Source organism: Macaca nemestrina, chromosome 9, assembly GCF_043159975.1.
Source record: "Macaca nemestrina isolate mMacNem1 chromosome 9, mMacNem.hap1, whole genome shotgun sequence".
NCBI classification, from domain to species: Eukaryota; Metazoa; Chordata; class Mammalia; order Primates; family Cercopithecidae; genus Macaca; species Macaca nemestrina.
Window position 1 is genome coordinate 139,373,319 of NC_092133.1, and position 21,966 is coordinate 139,395,284.

Consider the following 21,966-nt stretch of genomic DNA (forward strand, 5'->3'; position numbering starts at 1 on the left):
GTTTAGTATTGTCTATGGCTGCTTTCACTCTTGAAGTGGCAGAGTTGAGTAGTTGCAACAGTTAACAGTATGTCTTACAATGCCTAAAATCTTCCCAAACCTTTAAAGAAGTTTTCTGATTCCAGTGTCATGCTGTTCCATGTATTCACTTATACAACTTATCACTACCTGCCATTATCGTATTCATACTTTTAGTTGAGTGACATCGTTTCTTCCCAACACTGTAAGAGTTATGGACAGTGGGTAACTTGCCTGCTTTTAATAGGCTACACATTCCTAATACCTATCGAGTGCCTGCTAAGAGTAGAATTCTACAAATATTTGTGGAGTGCCTGAATGAATAAATGAGTATAACTTACCAAGAAGTACTCAACAAATACTACCCATGCCATCTATAGTATTTCATATATACTCTAGATGACATGCTCTTCTCACATGCAGTTGAATGGACTATGAACAGGTGTCTAAATCAAGAGGAGTCAACAAGTAGACCAGTCAAAATTCCATGACTGTTGGCAAAAAGATCAGCTGGATCACTGGATCAATTAGACATTTTTCTCAGGAATCTGAAATTGAGAATGTGGCTCAGGAGTTGAAACTGTCTCTGTTCAGAAGTGTCTGAATAAGACTGAATGTTTTGTTTTTTATTTATTCTTCCATTAAACCCACTTCTTACATGAGCTAGCTTGGGTATATATCTCCAACATGCTTTCAAAGCAATAAAGTGAAACACATCTCAAGCTAAAACTGAGCAGAAATACTCATATATAAATAAAAACAGGATAGCCACCTACATTCTCACAGAAAAATTAAGTACTTTAAGAAGTTACAGAACCTGGTAACACAGGCTGCAACATGGGTTCCCACGGCAACAGTAAAACCACTACCCAGTTCACTCTGCCTTTGTGAGAGCAGATTGTTGATTTGAAGCAATTGGTACTAATTGATTACTTAAAGGGCCCAATGCCTTGTCATTAAAGTTGACAATGAGAGGAAAACCTTCTAAGCATGCTTACACTAGTGTTTTTGTTTTGTTTTTATCTTACCCATACAAAAATAAAATTTATTATCAAATCATCTTATGTCCTTCAAATAAAAAATAAAACTAAGTGTGACGACATTTCTTTATGGGAGACATCTTTACTACTGTTAATGTCAAAGATTATATAATATAGTAATTAAAGAAACGTCACTCTTAAAAGTAATAACTAATCTCCCTAATTTATGTTGCATTTTCTTCTTCTCCCTGAAGATATATCATATCATATATGATATATATCATATATAAAATATGAGATGTATATGACATACATATCATATATAAAATAGATATATATGACATCTATACCATGTATAAAATGAGATATATGACATCTATGTCATATATAAAATATGAGATATATGATATATATCATATATAAAATATGAGATATAGATATATATCATATATAAAATATGATATATATAAGATATATATCATATATAAAATATGATATATATAAGATATATATCATATATAAAATATGATATATATAAGATATATATCATATATCATATATAAAATAGACATATCATTTATGTCATAGAGAAAATATGAAAGATATATGTCACATATATGTATATGCATGTTAAATTGGGCCATACAAAATTCCTTTATGGGAACATTTTAAAGACAGTGAGAAATTTGTTAACAATATGTAGATTTCAAAACATATAAAATTAATAGTGGTTTGAACAAATCGTGATTTATTCTTGAATATGAATGCTAAGTAGTCTAGAAAACCACTTAGGGTAGAAAATGTGTCACATACAATTCCACAGCTATGCTGATTTGGAGATATGTACATGTACACATAGATGCAGTCAACTAGAAGAGGTTTTTAAATGAACAGACAGCACGAATGCACTCAGATGAATGTGCACGGGATGCGAGATCTCAGATGGAGGTCAGGGAAGACTTTCTGAATGGTGTGACTCACGTACTGAGTCTGAACTTTGGAGTTAACCAGATAAAGAAGGGGACTATATTGCGGCCAGAGTAAACATTAAGTGGGAGGAACTGGGACTGTGATGTCATGGTGGAATCTACAGGCAGTGATTAGTTCAGTAGGGCTGGTGAATGTGATCTTCATCTGGAGGGGCACTCATGTCAGAAATCAGATCATTCCTTCTGCAAGAACCATGTAGAGAGAACGGGTTCTTTCCCTGAAAACAAGAGGAATCATTGAAGAGATTTCACAAGTGAAGAGTTATTTTTAAAAAGTAATGGAAAACGGCCAGGTGCAGTGGCTCACGCCTGTAATCCCAGCATTTTGGGTGGCCAAGGCAGGCAGATCATGAGGTTAGGGGTTTGAGACCAGCCTGGCCAACATGGCGAAATCCCATCTCTACTAAAAATACAAAAATTAGCTGGGCATGGTGGCAGGCACCTGTAATCCCAGCTACTTGGGAGGCTGAGGTGGGAGAATCGCTTGAACCCGGGAGGTGGAGGTTACAGTGAGCCGAGATCACACCACTGCACTCCAGCCTGGGTGACAGAACGAGAATCCTTCAAAAAAAAAATCACAAGGTCAGGAGATCGAGACCATCCTGGCTAACATGGTGAAACCCCGTCTCTACTAAAAATAGAAAAATTAGCCAGGCGTGGTGGTGGGCACCTGCAGTCCAGCTACTCAGGAGGCTGAGGCAGGAGAATGACAGGAACCCGGGAGGCAGACCTTGCAGTGAGCCGAGATCACGCCACTGTACTCCAGCCTGGCAACTGAGCCAGACTCCGTCTCAATAAATAAATAAACAAACAAACAAACAAACAGTAATGAAGAAAACACACCAGATATAAAGTGAGAAGACTGATAGGCTGGTTCAGAAGAGGAAGCAGAGGTAGAGCAGTGAGGTTCTGGACTGAGAAGGGAAGATGGGGCTGAGATGAGAAGTGGGAACTCAGGTGCAGGGACCTCCCTGCAGGGCTTGGGAGCTCCGGGGGTAGGGGAGGAGGGATGTCAAGATTATAGGTTGACTCCCAGGCATTTATACTTCTGCCTATTTAAGTACGCTTTCTTTAGACATTAATTTTTAATATTTTGAGATTGCTTTATTTTGTCAAGTATATTTTGTTTGTTTACTCTTTTATTAGGACAACAACTACTTTAGATATTCTCCCTATCTCTGTGGAGTCACTTGCTGGTGAGGGTCTCTTCCTTACCTTCTACCGTATTTTATAACTAGAATGCTGTCACCGAACCTGAATATAAGAACAATGTCATTTTGACATGTACCTTGAGGTTGTGGAGAAAAGGGAATGCTTATTCACTGTTGCTGGGAATGTAAATTAACTCAACCATTGTGGAAAGGAGTTCGCAAGTTTTTCGATAAACGTAAAACCCAGCAATCCCATTGCTGAGTTTATATCCCAAAGAAAATAGATCGTTCTACCAAAAAACACATGCACCTGTATGTTCACCACAGCACTACTCACGATACCAAAGACATGGAATCAACCTATGTGCTCATCAATGGTGGACTAGAAAAAGCAAATGTGGTACAAATATACCGGGTAATACTATGCAGCAATAAGAAAGAATGAAATTATGTCCTTTACAGCAATGTGGATGCAGCACGAGGTCATTAATCTAGACTAAGCCAATTAATGCAGGAACAGAAAGACAAATGTTGCGTGTTGTCACTTCTAAGTGGGAGCTAAACATTGAACACACTTGGAGACAAAGAGAGCAACAACAGACAGCAGGGCTGCTTACGGGTGGAGGGTGGGAGGACGGCGAGGGTCAAAAAACTACCTATCCGGTACTATGCTCACTACCTGGGTGACAAAATCATTTGTCTACAAAACCCTGGTGACAGGAAACTTACCATGCAACAAACCTGCACATGTGCCCCCTGAACTGAAATAAAAATTGAGAAAAGAACGAAGTAAAACAAAATATATACCTTTAGAATTGAATTCAAAGTGTTTTGCGCGGGGTGGGGCAGGTCAGGGCGGGGAAGAGCAGTCGGAACTTGCAGCTCAGACAGGCCCAGGACAAATACAACGACGAAGCCACTTGACGAAGCCACGGGTGTCTCATAGTCATCCTAACTCCTGTGGAAGTGGGTCCTCTCCCCTCAAGGACATGAGGCTGAATTCACCTGAGGCATGACAGGAGGCAGCCTCACACAACAAGCAGGGATAACTTTCCAGGGATCCAGGCGGCAGTTTTCTGACTTCTCAGCAGTGAGCAGGGTGCGCTGGGAAACTCAGAGGCACTTGGAGGCTTGACTGTCCTTGGCCTTGCACAGACAGAGTGGATTCCCAGGGCTTGGTTTTTCTGATTATTCTTAAAGAAGCTCAAAAAGTACAGTGATGTGTGTCTAAGTGTCCCTCTATGTATTTTCCATAAGGCTACATTTATCACTACATTTGTTTTCAAAGAAACAGATTGTTAGCGCCACAATTTATTCCAAGTATCCAACTGACTTTCTCGTCTTCTAAGTTGCCTTGGGAATCTCTTTCCCCTGTAACTCTGCCTCTACATGATTTCCTGGATTCATCATGTTAAAATAAACTTACTTAAAACATATATGACCATATCTACAATGTAACAATGCCTTTCATCTATTTCCTCTTCAACTAATGATATTCAGAGCATATATAGTTTTTCCTGGTCTCTATTACAATCATTGCATTTTTTTCCCAAGTAATATCATGGCTAATATAAATGTACTGTTTATTATTACATTGCACAATTTCAATGCCTTAAATGAGAATTTCAGTGTGCTTTAAAGTAAAAAGAATGTGAAATGATTTCCAAATATATATTGTCTCACAATATGCTATGGAGTTGAATGATTTCTTATTGCAATTCTGAAACAAAATCTTACCGTAGGTGCTGAAATAAAAAATATAGTTCATGATTCTACTGTCTAAAAAAGATTACAGTTGGCTGACTGTATAACATCTCGATTATTAGTTCTTGGCAAATTTCTCTCGAGGGTACTTTTCTGGGGTTGCAAATGTCTACATCTTGAGCACTGTGGCACTGAACAAAGTGATTTTACATGAAGTTTTTCTGGAATCAATAACACATCAATGTTTAAAGTTGACTTAGAGAACCATGAAGATTTTAGAAGATCATTACTACCAAAAGCTTCTATTGACAGTATTATTAAACTTTACATTTAATGATGACCTATTTCTGAGTCATTATATTAGGTAATGTATAAAATTTTTTTAAATGGTTACCTATATTCTTAACCTCATTCATTTTATGTACTTCAGACCCAAACATTCTGCTCTCTCCTAAATATCTCCATATGTTTCTCTTGTCTATGTGGCAAAGCCCTGTATTTCCAATTCTGAACTTAGTGATGTACTTGTGAAAACATAGCCTGAGGCATCAAGATTCCAAGAGATAATTTCCAATTAGAATATTTGTATTTCTTTGGCAGTAAATAATTTACTTGAAGAAACAGCATATATGCACAGAACAGCTATTAAGCAGAACATAAATGAGATTAAATTGTAGGACAAGAAAACAAAGGGAAACTGCAAAGGGATGGCGTGAATCTCATTGAGGGTGTGTGAGAAAACACCAGGTGAAGCATTTCACTTTGCACCAGTGGCTCTGCCTTCGGGCTGAATATGTACCACCTCTGAAAGCGCAATCCAGAGATATCAAAATTACAGATGTTTTTGCACTTCTGACCCTTTCATTCTCTGTTCCAACAATTAAAACATAGGCAGCAATGTTTATGTAGGTTTAGAATCCAGGTGATTTCTCCCAACAGTCACCATTCTATTTCAGCTGTGCTTAATGGGTCCAGCCACTCCTGCTGTTTCTCACTTCTTCATCTTTGAGTTCCATGAGGCCTATAGCCTCAGTCCTCAGTCCAGATCCTCACATTCATCTTTTAGATGCATTTACATTCTTAAATCTCAGTACATCCTATGCCTCAAAAATCTTCAGTGGGTCCACACTGCATACAAATGATTAGCTTGGTGATTTTGTCACTTTGTGATGTGGAGCCAGGTTTTCCTTTTTGACTTGTCTTCTGTCATAAGATCAAGCATCTGGGGTTCTGCCATATTGGACATGTAACGCCATGTAGCTTTCACTCACTCTATTTATTCCCTCATCCTCCAAATACCATCTTCTATTTCTGTGTACTGAAATCTGATTTAATATCACACCCAGGTTCAGTGTTATCTTCCACAAATGTGTTTGTAATCTGCCCTCTGGTCTCCTAGCATTCATCAAACATTTTCCCAGCACAGTGTTATGACTTTATGAGAATATATTCCCCTGTGCATAATATTTTGCTGATGCATGGCGATGCATTCAACTAAATCATAATTTTAGGCAAGAATCAGGCTTTATTCTTGGCTGTATTTCCCATAGTTTTTACTGAATATTGGATGCATGTACGAAGGAAGGAAGGAAGGAAGGAAGGAAGGAAGGAAGGAAGGAAGGAAAAAGGAAGGAAGGAAAGATTGCATTTGTTATTGAAAATAGTGAAGGGTACATAAACACTTGAGAAAACCCCAAACCAGTTTATATTTTGAAAATTGCATAATGCAGTCATTTGAAAAATAAATGGCTAAATTAGAAATTAAATTGATAATAAATTATAGATTTCATTACTAATAAAACTGTAACAAGGAATAGATTTATGAGATATTCTGAAATACGCTTACTCTTATATGTACGGAAAGTCTTAGTTTCTACAAATAGAAAGTGGGTGCCCTTTAGACTTATGTACAGATGAGCGTACATAATTCCAGATTTTTTAATAGATTCCCTTTAGAACTTGGCTGTTGTAGCGCATTTATTCTATGTTTTAGTACATTTGAGCTGCTATAACAAAATACTGTAGACTGAGTGGTTTACACACAACAGAAATTTAATTCCTCACAGTTCTGGAGGATGAAAAGTCCAAGATCAAGGCAGCAGCAGATTTGGTGACTGGTGAGAGCCCACCCTCTGGTTCATAGACGGCACCTTCTTACTGTGCCCTCACATGGTGGAATGGATGAGGGAGATCTCTGGGGCCTTTTGACAAGGGCACAAGTCCCATTTATGAGGGGTCTCCCCTTGTGACAGCATTATGACACATAAATTATGGGGAGTGGGCATAAACATTCAGACTACAGCATTCACCAAGAGAAGCTGTTTCATAAACGTAAAACAGTTTCTTTATCTGAGTGAAGGTTGAGTGTCCCATTCTTTTAAAATCAATTAAAAGATGCTTACTTACACAGCATCTACTGAGTCCAAGGCCTTGTGACCTCCACAAGGATATGATAGTAAACAAGGATATGATAGTAAACAAGACAGAGTCCCTACTCTTTCCCGACCTTTGTGAATGACACCTATGGTACAATTGTCAGAAGCGTTTGAACCAGAGTGACTCCATCTTGAATAGGGACTGGATGAAATAAAGCCGAGACCTATTGGACTGCATTCCCAGAAGGTCAGGCATTCTAAGTCTCAGCACAAGGTAGGAGGTCGGCACAAGATACAGGTCGCAAAGACCTTGCTGATAAAACAGGTTGCAGTAAAGACACCGGCCAAAACAAAGATGGTGACCAGAGTAAGCTCTGACCGTTCTCACTGCTCACTATGTGCTAATTATAATACAGTAGCATGCTAAACGACATTCCCCCCGGCACCATGACTGTTTACAAATGCCATGGCAACTTCAGGGAGTTACAGTATATGGCCTAAAAAAGAGAAGTACCATCCGTTCCAGGAACTGCCCAGCTTTTTCCCAGAAAACTCATGAATAATCCACCCATTGTTTAACACATAATCAAGAAGTAAGAATAAGTATAAGCAGTTGAGGAGACCATGCTGCTGTTCTGTCTCTGGAGCAGCCATTCTTTATTCCTTTTCTCTCTTAATAAACTTGTTTTTACTTTACTCTATTGACTCACCCCAAATTCTTTCTTGTGGGAGGTCCAAGAACCCTTTCTTGGAATCTGGATGGGGACTTCTTTCTGGTAACACTATCTTGTAAGTAAATGTTATAATAAGGATTAGTGGTTACAGTGTTAGTACAGGATTTCTGGAAGAAATGATGGAAGAACTGATACAGAAGATGAGATCTAAAATATTAGAATTCATAGAAATGAGCAGCAAATGATATCTCAGATAGAAAGAATAATCTTTAGGGGAGCCTAGGTTGGGAAGTGAGCAAAATACTTTGGACAAATAGAAAATCATGTTGTGTCTGGCGTAATGGGATGAAAATAAGTGAAACGAAACTGGAAGAATGAGTAGGGCTCAGATAAGAGCAGAACTTGTAAGTAAAGTATTACAGACATTACCCTGAGGACAACAAGGAGCTGACTTAAGTAAATTCCCTAGGACTGTCCTTGGAGAAGAGATTGCAGGAGAGTTGCAGCAAGATTAGAAGCAGGCGTTGTCATCCCTGGAAGGTGCAGTAATCTATTTGACATATGATGCTGGCCTGAAGTGGTGACAGAGGCAGGGAATAGAGAGAAGTTAACTGAGTTGAGCGATCCCGAAAGGTTTAGATGCGAGCCTATGTGACCATCAATTTTTCTGCTGAGGGCAGAGAAAAAAGACTGAGTCAGAGATGAGACTCAAATTTTATCCTAAATAAATGTTTATCATCTGGACAGGCTGCAGAATCCGTGTAAGAAGGAAAAAATAAAGTAACCGTCATTGTTTTAATCCACTAAGAACGTGGTGGGTTTTTTGTTGTCATTGTTTTTATTGCAGCATAACAAGTAACTTTCTAACTGATACAAGTCATAGGGAATATGGGCTCTGTGTGTGTGTGTGTGTGTGTGTGTGTGTGTGTGTGTAAATAACAAGAACGTGAAAAAAATAAAACACTGAGGTGAATGTGATTTTGAAGGTAGGTTTGTCTTCCATATAAACTATGCCGTCTTCATCCACCTATGAGACTATGACACAGCTAATAATAAATCAATGGGAAAATTTCTTGCTGGGTTTTCAAGCAAAACCAGTTAATAGGGTTCCACTTAATTTATGAATGAAGATGCCCTGTGAATTAAGCTACATCCTACTGTGAGAAAACAGCACATCCTCTGTCCCTCTCCTGCCTATTTCTAGTTAATGTGTGTCTGCTGAAACTGGTGGTTGTCTCTTGACAGGAGGTGATGCATTATAGCCAGGATTTTCCTTGCATTTTACTTCTACAGGAAACTGAAAGAATCAGCTATTTTTGATTCTCATTTGCAAAGATAATACTATATAACATTGTCAAAAACGAATCTTTTTGAAAGCTACAGCATAATCTGAAGTATCACCAACAACTAGTTTTCTTGTCAAATACAGTGAAATTGAACTGAAAAAAATATTCTTTTAAAATAAAGCAATGGAAACATGTAGCCATCTGACAGTGAAACTAAGCCAGACTTTATCCTTCCAGGGGACATTACTGCCATTGGTTCTCCCCTCCTCCTCGACCAACGACACAGAACGTGCCACCCCTTCCATCCTCACTCCCCACACTACTGAGAGGACGGAGTCTCACTGAATATTTCATGGGAACCTGACTTTTCTTTAGGGCTTTGACCTATTTTTCTTCTGGCTTACGGCTTGCACTGGTCCTGAAATATGTTCGAGTGGGGCATAGAATAGGCAAAGTAGTCTCTCCCCAGCTCTTGACAATTGGATAAAATGAGTTCAATTTTCTTACTGGTTCCTGTCTAGAGATATGCAGAACCCACTCTGTCTTAAACTAGCACAGAATGACTGACATCCAGAGATGAGTCTGGTCATGGTTATGCTAAAAATAATTAGCGGAAGCAATGACAGAGAATGTATTTACTGTGGGGATATGAAATATTAGAAAAGTTAATTTTATCATTTTATTTGATGGAAATTTGGTTGTTACAGAATTGTCTGCAGGTATATAATAGAAAATATAAAAATTTCTACTCACACAACTAACAGTGTATTAAGGACGAGTGTGAATTTTTTCTAACATGGCACAAGGCAAAGAAGAGAAAAGAAATCACACAGTGCCAAAGATGGAGGCTTGAACTGTTAAGTTATCCTTTAAAAGATCAGTCATGTGGGCCCAGGGGAGCTTTATCCCCTTTAACAACATGTATGCGAGTGGTTAGTGTAGTGTAGTTTCGTCAAGGGAACTTAGTAATGAGATAAAATAACAGCTGTATATTTTGTAGAGAAGTTTGCTTAGGAAGGCAGTTGCCATGGGAACGCCTGGCAATAGTGATTTGATTTTGTGTTGTACGAAACCGATGAGTTTACTTTGTCTAGATTATCTTCCTCACGCTGGCAACTTCTGGGGGAAAGGGAACGAGCCTTTTCCAGAAACTTGCGTATTAAAACTACCCACTTCATTTCACAGTAGATGTGGAGAAGGCTTTATTGACAAGCCTCCTCACCAATGAATCACATACTTATACCAAAAAATGCACATGGTGTAAATTTACCACATTTCGAAAGAGCTCTGACTGCCTCAGCCTGTGCACTGGAGCTCTGCTTTAGACAAATGAGTCACGTTCAATTATAAGTCCTCAGAAATCTGCTTAAAATCGTTGCAGCTGGGAGATGTAAAAAACCTTATGAATGAGGAAAATCGAAGTGAATTATACTTCACGGGGAAGTCTCTCAATGAAAAATGTGGTAAACAGGCCCGGAGGAAAAAAAGGAAACAGATGCTGACTGATAAGAAATGCTTATTTTAACAGGGAGACACCACCGTGGATGTGCTGGGGTTTAAAGAAGGACTCAGCAGAGCTGGTTTTCCTCTCTGCAGGTGGCTCGGCTTCAGTGAACTGAAATATCGTGATCGAAAGATAAAATGCATTTCACCTCTGAGGGTGAAAACAGGCAGGCGATCCTTTCATTCAGCTCTAGGAATCCAAGATGGCCAGGACTTGCACACACATACAGAATGCAAATCGGTCACACAGCCTGAAAATGTCTACACTCCAATGTCAACCCACATTGCACCAAGGAGGAGACAAAAGTCAAACAAACTCACATGACCATCCCCAAGGAACCCCATGCCCTAGGCCTCCATGACCACCCTTAATAAGAAAACTTTCTATGTGGCAGATTCCTTGATAAAGTCAGTTGAATCTGACATAGGTAGAGATTAATGACTATGTCCTAGGCTTAGGAAAAGGTCATCCCCATGAGAAGATCCAAGGCCTTTTGGTCAAAGAAAAATGCAGAAGATTATGGAAAGATAGAGGAAAAAAGATCAGATTGCTTTTTAAGTTACTGCTGGAATTAAGAAACTTTAGACAAGTAATCTTAATTATTTTAGTAGAATCTGTCTTTCAGGACTGAGTCTCTTTTCAAAAGCAGAAAGTTATTAATCTTGCTGTATAAGCTTGCTTTTTTTTTTTTCTTTGAGCCTGGAAAGAGCAGTCTAGGAGTTTATCTCCCTGTTATCTTTCTTTGTCTGTTCCAGACACAGTCATTTATCTGGGCGTAGAATATGAGAAGCTCCCTGAATTCGTGTGGTGGAAACAAACTCTTCGTGTTTTTCAGGGCATCCTTTGACAATTTAAAGTCATATTAGAGGAAGCTTCATCTGATTGTGACCGGGGGTTTCAGTGTGATGATGCGTTGATTTCGCCCTATCTCGAAATAGCTTTGTACGGGCCAGTGTGGGAAATACTAATGGGCCTTTCAGAATAATTACAATAGTGAACAAGAATTTATCATGCATTATGTGTCTGACACTGCGATCTCTCCATATTATTTCATTGTATCTTCAATACAAGATAGCAGATCAGTACTATTGATATCTCCACTTCAGAGGTAAGGAAACTGAGGCCTTAGAACTTGCTCACGTTCTCAAAGTGGATTGTTTTAGAGCTAGAATTTGAGTCAGGCTGTGGAACTCGAGAACCTGTGTTCCTAAGCTCATCATCATACTTTGCATAGTTTGGAAGACACTCTAGATTACTCTCCTTCCCTAATAATCACCTCCAACCAGCCTCTGAAAATGGAAAGTCGCAGAGTGTGGCCAAAAGTTCTAGAGAATATTGTAGCTTACTTAATGAATCACACTTCTCTGTATACATTTTGTTATTCAATTTTGTAATTAATCTGGAATCAACCCAGATATTCCAACATCTTCAAAGTCCTAATGTACTCAAGACATTGACCAATTTAACTGTAGCCAACCACTTTTTACAATTGTTTCCGTTTGAGGTCCTCAAAAATATTTGAAAGAAATAAAATCAGGGCTGTATAAGAATGGAATATATGGCCCACAAGAACAAAATAATAGAAATTGAAGTTCAACTAGAGTCCCCTTAGCTTCAAAAAGCTTAACTACAGATACGGGAACAAGCTGTTACTTATCTTTACTTTGGGTGTCATAAGAAAAAGTGTTTAGCTTGGGATAGAAATTACACAAGCTATGCAATGAAAGATGTGTTCCGCTGGTGCCTCAGGAATTTAGTAATGGAAATGCCTTTTAAAGAGAATCTTCCAAAGGAATAGCTTGCTTGGAAGACAGAGTTCAAAAATGTATGGCAGAAGGTCAGAAGGATTAAGGTTGGGGATTCTGTGATTCTATAGATATTGTGATTTATGAATTTATTTCCACATCTAACAGGCCTATATTCCATATACCAACACTTTTTTTGCATTGTCTCTTATTTAATATATTCTTTCCTTTTCTTTCTTTTTTTTTTTGAAATGGAGTCTCACTCTTGTTGCCCAGGGTAGAGTGCAATGGCATGATCTCAGCTCACTGCAAACTCCACCACCTGGGTTCAAGTGATTCTCCTGCCTGAGTCTCCCAAGTAGCTGGGATTACAAGCAAGCACCACCATGCCCAGTTGAATTTGTATTTTTAGTAGTGACAGGGTTTCACCAGGTGGGTCAGGCTGGTCTCCAACTCCTGACTTCAGGTAATCCACCCGCCTTGGCTTCTGAATAGCTGGGCTTGTGATTAATGAATTTATTTCCACATATAGTAGTCCTATATTCCATATACCAACAAATTTTTTTTGCATTGTCTCTTATTTAATAGATTTTTTTTTCTTTTTTTTTTTTTTTTTTTTTGAGATGGAATCTCACTCTTGTTGCCCAGGGTAGAGTGCAATGGCATGATATCAGCTCACTGCAACCTCTGCCACCTGGGTTCAAGCGATTCTCCTGCCTCAGCCTCCCAAGTGGATGGGATTACAAGCATGCACCACCACGCCCAGTTAAATTTGTATTTTTAGTAGAGATGGGGTTTCACCATGTTGGTCAGGCTGGTCTCCAACTCCAGACCTCAGGTGATCCACCCACCTTGGCCTCCCAAAATGTTGGGATTGCAGGCATCAGCCACGCCTGGCCTATTTAATAGATTTTTAATAAAATTTGAAAAGGATTTGACATGTCACAATTTTCTTCTTAATTCTACATTAAAGTAAGAATTAATTTAAATTCTAATACAAAAAAATATTTGGTCCAGTTAAAAAATTAAAAGTTATACATGATAGTACATGTAGAATATTGACTTTAGCAAAAATGGCCAGTGTTATTTAAGGGAAAATTCTCTTCTCTGATATGTTTTGTTATCTTCAAATTACTCACCCTACCTCCCTACTTCACTGAGTGTAAAAAAAAAAAGAAAAGAGATTAGTAGCAGATTCAGTAGGATTTCAGAGCCCAAGAGGACAAAATAAACTGGTGCTAATGCTGAAAATTTCACCCATCTGTGATTGCTCCTACGTCCAGGAAATGCTTTTAACTCTTCGGCTTAGAAATGCCATTGGCTGAGATACATGAATGCAGATGCTGCACCCTGCTCAGGTGCTATTTGATTAGGCCCATTTTGCTTTATGGCAAAGGTCTAGCAAAAATCCACTTTCTAACACAGTGGATAAGAGCTGTTTCTATAAACACTCCAGGTGTATTTTCTTGTTGAAAGCATGGTGTGCACTTCAAAAAGATTGCTCACAATTGAGCAAGGCATCCTTGTACAAAGCTCTTTAAGATATAATGCCAGACTTACTTCATGGGGGGCTGCTGCTGAACGCTGAAATGAATGACGGGAAGTGTTGTGAGGATGCATGCTGAGACTTTAGAAAACGCAGACCTCTAGCCCTGCTTGCCAAATCCAGGCCAATTCTGGCTATGTTATTGTTTGCCACTACCTGACGATCTTTCCCCCCATCCCACATTCATATATATAAGAATGTGTGTGTGTGCACGTGTGTGTGTATATATATATTAAGAACAGTTACATATATATAGTTATGCATATATAACTATATACACACATATATGTATAGTTACATTTATATATATTTGTGTATATATTTATGTACACACAAGAAAGCATCTCTTAGGGTGTCTTAGTGTGTGTATGTGTATATATGCGTGTGTGTGTGTGTGTTTTCTGGGTCACTGAATCTAATAGTTTCTTACAGATTTCAGAGGCAATGCCGTATATGTACCTTAATAAAATTAAAATTCATGTTAACTTTGATGAAATGTGAAATTGGAAGTATCCTGTTTTGAGAACAATCTTTTAGTGCACATTAATATTTGGATTTGATAATAAATAATGATTTTCATTAAACAGACATGTTTCCATTACTATTAAAGTTGTGAAGTTTGCAATTCACAAATTGGAGGACTTTCCTGCTCCCGTTCCCCAGTCCTTCTACTGACCCTTCTGCAAATCCACATGATCACATGGGTGACTCACAGCACCTATGATGGTTCTTTATAAACTGAAACAGAGGGTTCTTCTCTTTAGAGGACCTAATCCCAGAGCATCCCCAAGACTTTAGAACTGTGACTAAAAGACAGATTCAATTTCTTTATCATAGGCTGGATCCTCACCATGTTTGAAGCTCTGGGTGGCCTTGACTTCTGCCATGTGGACTAGTAACAGAAGCCAGTTGCAAAGAGAGAAGAATGAAGTCAACATACAGAAGCTATCTTTTGCCAAGACCTTTCATTCCAGATGGGTCTTTGAAATAATGCAAAAACATCTGTTATTCAGGTTTCCTTTTTTCTTCTTCAAGTGCTTTTCATTCTGAAAAAAAATAGAAAAAAAAATACAAAATTAAAAAAATTTAAATACAAAAAATGTAAAACAAGTTTGTGACAAGGAATTATCACAGAATCATGAGTGCAGGCTACTATTAGAATAATCAGTAAATAATGCCATATTTTAAGTCATCCTCAAAAAATTTGTGAATGTTATCATTAAAAAAACAACAAATATTTGAAAAAGCAAATTTATAAGAAATTACATCTTAATAACTTCACAGTAGTTTAAACATTTACTTAAATATAGTAACATGAAAGAGAAGCTATACAAGGCTCAAGAAATTTCTACAATAATTCCTTCTAATTACTCAAAACACTAATAGTTTTAGGAAATTGAGTAGCACAATTCTGATAAGCTAAGCAATATCTTCTTCTTCTTCTTTTCCTTCTTCTTTTTTTTTTTTTTTTTTTTTGAGACAAAATCTTGCTCTGTGGCCCAGGCTGGAGTGCAGTGGTGTGACCTCGGCTCACTGCAACCTCTGCCTCCAGAGTTCAAGCAATTCTCCTACCACAGCCTCCTGAGTAGCTGGGGTTACAGGTGTGTACCACCATGCCCAGCGAGTTCTTGTAGTTTTTTAGTAGAGATGGTGTTTCACTATGTTGGCTAGGCTAGTCATGAACTCCTGACTTGGAGTGATCCGCCTGTCTTGGCCTCCCAAAGTGCTGGTATTACAGGCATGAGCTACCGCGCCTGACCAACATCTTTATCAAATGACTTTTTTTTTTTTTTTCTGTTTAATGAAGACTATGAGCTAACATTTGGTACTAGGTAAGAAGGCAAGCATGTATTTATCATGAAAAGTCTTATCCTGCATATCCTCAAGCTATTAAACATTGCTCACTTATTGTAATCTGACTCACCTATTTAAGGTGCTATGTATATTTTTATTATTTGTGGCATATTCCAGCATGCCTCTGATACTCAAAAGAGTGTTATCTTAGTTTAGTTTCATTTTATTTTTTAACTTTTATTGTAGATTCAGGGATACTTGTGCAGGTTTGTTATATAGGCAAACTCATGTCACCAAGGTTTGTTGTGTAGATTATTTCATCACTCAAGTACTGATCCTGGCACTCAACAATTATTTTTTGTTATCCTTTCCCTCCTCCCAACTGCCACCTTCCAGTAAGCCCCAGTGTCTGTTGTTCCCCACTTTGTGTCCAGTGTTCTCATCATTTAGCTTCCACTTGTAAGTGAGAACATGTGGTATTTGGTTTTCTGTTCCTGTGTTAGTTGGTCAAGAATTATTGTCTCCAGCTCCATTCATGTTCCTGCAAAGGACATGATCTTGTTCTTTTTTATGGCTGTATAGTAATCAGTGATGTATATGTACTACATTATCTTTATCCATTCTACCATTGATGAGTATTTAGTTTGATTCCATGTCTTTGCTATTGTGAATAGTGCTGCAATGAACATACACATGCATGGTATTTATGGTAGAATGATTTATATTCTTTTGGCCATATATACAGTAATGGGATTACTGCTTCGAATGGTAGTTCTGTTTTTAGGTCTTTGAGGAATCACCACACTGCTTTCCACAACAGTTGAACTAATTTACACTCCTGCCAACAAGTGTATAAGCATTCCGTTCTCTCCACAACCTCACCAGCATCTGTTATTTTTTTACTTTTTAATAATAGTTATTCTGACTGCTGTGAGATGGTTTCTCATTGTGGTTTTGATTTCCATTCCTCTAATGATCAGTGATATTGAACTTTTTTATATATGCTTGTTGGCCACATGTATGTATTCTTTTGAAAAGTGTCTCTTCATATATTTTGCCCATTTTTTATGGAATTGTTTGTTTTTGTTGTTGTTGTTAATTTGTTAAAGTTCTTTATAGATGCTGGATATTAGACCCTTGTTAGATGCATAGTTTGCAAACATCTTCTCCTATTCTGTAGGTTGTCTGGTTACTCTGTCAATAGTATATTTTGCTGCGCAGCTCTCAACTTTAATTAGATCACATTTGCCAATTTTTGCTTTTGTTCCAAATGCTTTTGGTGTCATTGTCATGAAATCTTTGCCAGTTCCTATGTCCAGAATGATATTTCTTAGGTTGTCTTCCAGACTTTGTATAGTTTGGGGTTTTAGATTGAAGTTTTTTATTCATCTTCCATTGATTTTTATACATGGTGGAAGGAAGAAGGAAGAAGTCCAGTTTCAACTTTGTGCATATCACTAACCAGTTATCCCAGAACCATTTACTGAATAGGGTGTTCTTTCCTTATTGCTTGTTTTTGTCAGTTTTGTTGAAGATCAGATGACCGCAGGTGTGTGGCCTTGTATCTGGGCTCCTTATTCTGTTCCATTGGTCTATGTGGCTGCTTTTGTACCAATACCATGCTGTTTTGTTTATCGTAGCCTTGTAGCATAGTTTAAAGTTGAGAAATGTGATGTTTTAAGCTTTGTTCTTCTTGCGTAGGATTGCCAGAGCTATTTGAGCTCTTTTTTTGGTTCCATATGAATTTTAAAATAGTTTTTTCTAGTTCTGTGAAGAATGTCTTTGGTAGTTTGATAGAAACAGCATTGAATCTGTAAATTAATTTGAGTGGTATGCCATTTTAATGATATTGATTCTTCTGATTCCTGAGCATGGAATGATTTTCCATTTGTTTGTGTTATCTCTGATTTCTTTGAGAAGTGTTTTGTAATTTTCATTGTAGAGACCTTTCACCTCCAAGGATAGCTGCATTCCTAGGTATTTTATTACTCAGAAGAGTTTTCAATGTATTAAAATTATTTTCTATATCTCTATCTCAAGGTTCATCTGAGTTTTATATGTTTAAGGTGTCATACAAGAAGGTATTCTTAAGGAAAAAGAATTACATAAATATTATATCAAGATTTTTATTAAATAACTTCCAATAGAATAATCAATCTTTTTGTCATTAGTCAAAATGTAATAAATACCTACCAAGTATAGGTTTGTACTTGTTCTTCCTTTATAATACAGTTCTCACTCAGGATATCTCCAAACTATATGAAATAAAAAACCTGAAATAAAGACGTGGAAAATTTTTAGATTGGGTACATTGTTGTCTTAGTCTGGTTTGTGCTGCTATAACAGAATACCTGAAACTGGCTAATTTCAAATGACAGAAATTCATTGGCTCACAGTTCTGGAGGCTGGGAACTCTAATATCAAGTTGCTGGCATCTGACGAGGGTTTTCGTGCTATATCATCCCATGGCAGAAGGCCAGAGAGCAAGAGAGAACCAAGCTCTATTTTTTCTTTTTTTGTTGTTTTTAGATGGCGTCTTGCTCTGTCGCCCAGGCTGGAGTGCAGTGGCGTGATCTTGGCTCACTGCAAGCTCTGCCTCCCTGGTTCCTGTCATTCTTCTGCCTCAGCCTCCCAGGTAGCTGGTACTACAGGCACCTGCCACCATGCCAGGCTAATTTTTTTTGTATTTTTAGTAGAGACGAGGTTTCACCGTGTTAGCCAAGATGGGCTCTATCTCCTGACCTCGTGATCCGCCCACCTTGGCCTCCCAAAGTGCTGGGATTACAGGCGTGAGCCACCATGCCCAGCCCAAACTCTACTTTTTCTAAGGAACTCACCTTTGAGATAACAGCATTAATTCATTAATGAGGGGAGAGCCCTCAGGGGCTAATCACATCTCATTAGGCCCAACCTCCTAACACTGTTGCATTAGAGATTAGGCTTGCAACACATGCTTTTTGGGGACACATTCAGACTGTAGTAAATAGGAAGAGTCAACACTGTCAACATGTAAGTTCTTCCTAACTTGATTCATAGATTCAACATAATCTCAATAAAAATCTAAAATGTAATTTGGTATATATTGAACAATAAACTGATTCTAAAGTTTATATGCAAAGACAAAACTCCAGAAGAGCCAGCACAATATTGAAGGAGAAGAACAAAGCTGAATAACACTATCCAATGTCAAGAGATACTCTAAAGTTGCAGTAATCAAGATAGTGTGGTATTGGTGAAAGGACAGACACATAGATCAATGAAACAGAACAAGGAACTGAGAAAGAGTTCCACACAAATATATATATAGTCAATTGATGTTTAAAAAAAGAAGAAAGGCAACACAACAGAGAAAAGTCTTTTTAATAAATGGTGCTGGCATGATCGCTCATGCCCATGAAAAAAAAAAAAAGAATTTAGACACAGAACTTACACCTTTCACAAAAATTGACTGAAAATGTATCATAGACCTAAATGTGAAATGCAAGAGAATAAAACTCCTAGAAAGTTACGGAGAAGAAAAGCTAGATGACCTTGGGTACAGCAATGGCTTTTAGATACAACACCAATGCACAATACATGAAATAAACAATTGATAAGCTGGACTTCATTAAAATTAAAAACATATTATCTGTAAAAGACACTGTCAAGAGAGTGAGAAGGATAAAATATTCACAAAACACATATCTGATAGATATATTCAAAATATACAAAGAAGACTTAAAATTTAACAATGAGAAAATGAACAACCTGATTTTAAAAATGGGCTAAAGAACTGAACTGACATCTCGCCAAAGCAGATACACAGATGGCACACATGCATGTGAAAAGATGCTTAACGTCATATGTCATTAGGAGATTGTAAATTAAAAGAAAATAAGACACCTATTAAAATAGCAAAATTCCAAACACTGACAACAGCAAATCCTGGTGAGGATGTAGAGCAACAGATCCATTGCTAGTAAGAACACTTTTGTAGACAATCGAGCATTTATTTATAGAACTCAACACTCTTACCATATAATCCAGCCATTTTACTTCTCGTTATTTACTCAAATAAGTTGAAAAATTATGTCCACACAGAAATTTGCACACAGATATTAATAGCAGCTTTATTCATTATTGTCAAAACTTGGAACAAACCAAAGTTTCGTTCAGTAGGAGAACAGATGCACAAATTGTGGTACAACCAGACAATGAAATAATATTCATTGCTAAAAAAGATGAGCTCTGAAACCATGAAAAGACATGAAGAAAACTTAAATGCGTATTACTAAATGAAAGAAGCCAATCTGAAAGGCTTCATATTGTATAATTCCAACCACTACGACATTCTAGAAAAGGCAAAATTATGGAATCAGTGAGAAGATCAGTGGTTTCCTGGGGTTACAGGTAGGGAGGGATGAACAGGCAGAGCAGAAAGGATTTTAGGGCCATGAAACGATTCTTAAGGACACTATAATAATCAGTACATGCCATTATAAATTTGTCAAAAGCTATACAATGTACAACACCAACAGTGAACCCTAATGTAAACTGTGGGCTCTTGTGATAATGATGTGTCATGTCAATGTAAGTTTTCAATCATTACAAATGTACCCCTCCGTTGGGGGATATTGAGAATGAGGAAGGTTGTGCATATGTGGGGGCGGAAGGGTATATGGGACTGTCTGTATCTCCTGATAAACTTTGTTGTGAACCTAAATCTGTTCGAAAAATTAGAGTCTATTAAGTAAAAGACAACACTAGTAAAGGTAATTAATAGAATAAAATACTTTTTAAATATATTAATATAGTTTTTTATATTCTCTTAACTTGTGTGATGAATTGCATAAAACAATAACTAAAAAACTGTATTTTTACATTATTTTACTTATTCAACTATACAATAAATATGACAAAAGTAGTATGAAGAATGGGGTAAGGAGTGGAGATTTACTGAAGCAATCTTTCTGTATTTTACTGGGAATAAATTAAATTAACCTGAAATAGATTTTGCTGAATCAAAATGCATGCTGTAATCCCTAGAGAAACCACTAAGAAAATAAAACAAATGCTATAATTTTGGAAAACTACAAGGGAATTAAATTGGTTATGCTATAAAATATCCAGTTAACACAAAGTAAAATAGTAAAATAAAAACATTTCATAAAAGACATGGCACGTTTTGTGTAGAACACAACATGCAAAAAGGTGAATATAAATCCAATGTTATTAACATTTATATTAAATCAGAAAGGGTTTAAGACTCCAATAAAAAGGCAGAGATTGCCAGACTGGATAGAAAAACAAGCTTTAACTACATGCCAAGTACAAGACATGAACTTTAGATTCAATGACTGAAAGTAAAAGGATGGAAATAAGATATGCAATGCAAACTATAGTAAAGCTGGAGACATAATTATAGAAGAGATGATTCAACAGTACCTTATAACAAGATTATCTGTCTATCTATCTATCTATCTATCTATCTATCTATCTATCTATATATATAAAAATATACAACATATCATATGCTAAGCCATATACACAAATTTCAGTAAATTAAAAATGATTGAAAGCATCCAAAGAGTATTTCCTAACAAATTTAAATTGTAAATTCAAAAAATAAGGGAGAAAAATTTAAGGAATTAGCAAATAGTTAGAAATTAACAAGACACTTTCTTTTTTTTTTTTTTAATTTATTTTACTTTAAGTTTCAGGATACATGTGTAGAACTTGCAGGTTTGTTTCATAGGTGTGTGCCATGGTGGTCTGCTGCACCTACTGACCTACCCTCTAAGTTTCCTCCCCTTGACCCCCACCTCCCAACAGGCTCTGGTGTGCATTGTCCCCTCCCTATGTTCATGTGTTCTCATTGTTCAGCTCCCACTTATGAGTGAGAACATGCGGACTTTGGTTTTCTGTTCCTGTGTTAGTTTGCTGAGGATGATGTTTTTCAGCTTCATCTATGTTCCTTCAAAGGACATGATCTCATTCCTTTTTATGGCTGTGTTGTATTCCATGTTGTATATGTACCACATTTTCTTTATCCAGTCTATTAATGATGGGCATTTGGGTTGATTCCATCTTTGCTATTGAAAATAGTGCTACAATAAACACACGTGTGCAAGTGTCTTTATGGTAGAATGATTTATACTCCTTTGGGTATATACCTAGTAATGGGATTTCTGAGTCAAATGGTATTTCTGGTTCTAGATCCT

The 21,966-nt window shown here is 37.3% G+C and overlaps 1 long non-coding RNA gene across 3 annotated transcripts in view; it reads left to right on the plus strand.

The window, feature by feature from the left end:
- LOC105490787 (uncharacterized) overlaps window positions 1-21,966 on the plus strand; it is a 91,607-nt gene that overhangs the window by 51,755 nt on the left and 17,886 nt on the right. The window contains exon 4 of one of the 3 annotated variants that reach the window (XR_011608334.1): window positions 14,810-15,440. The exons of the other annotated variants lie outside the window; for them this stretch is intronic. This is a non-coding gene — a long non-coding RNA (uncharacterized lncRNA). Of the gene's footprint in view, window positions 1-14,809; window positions 15,441-21,966 lie in introns of those variants that run through there. 3 annotated transcript variants of the gene reach the window in all.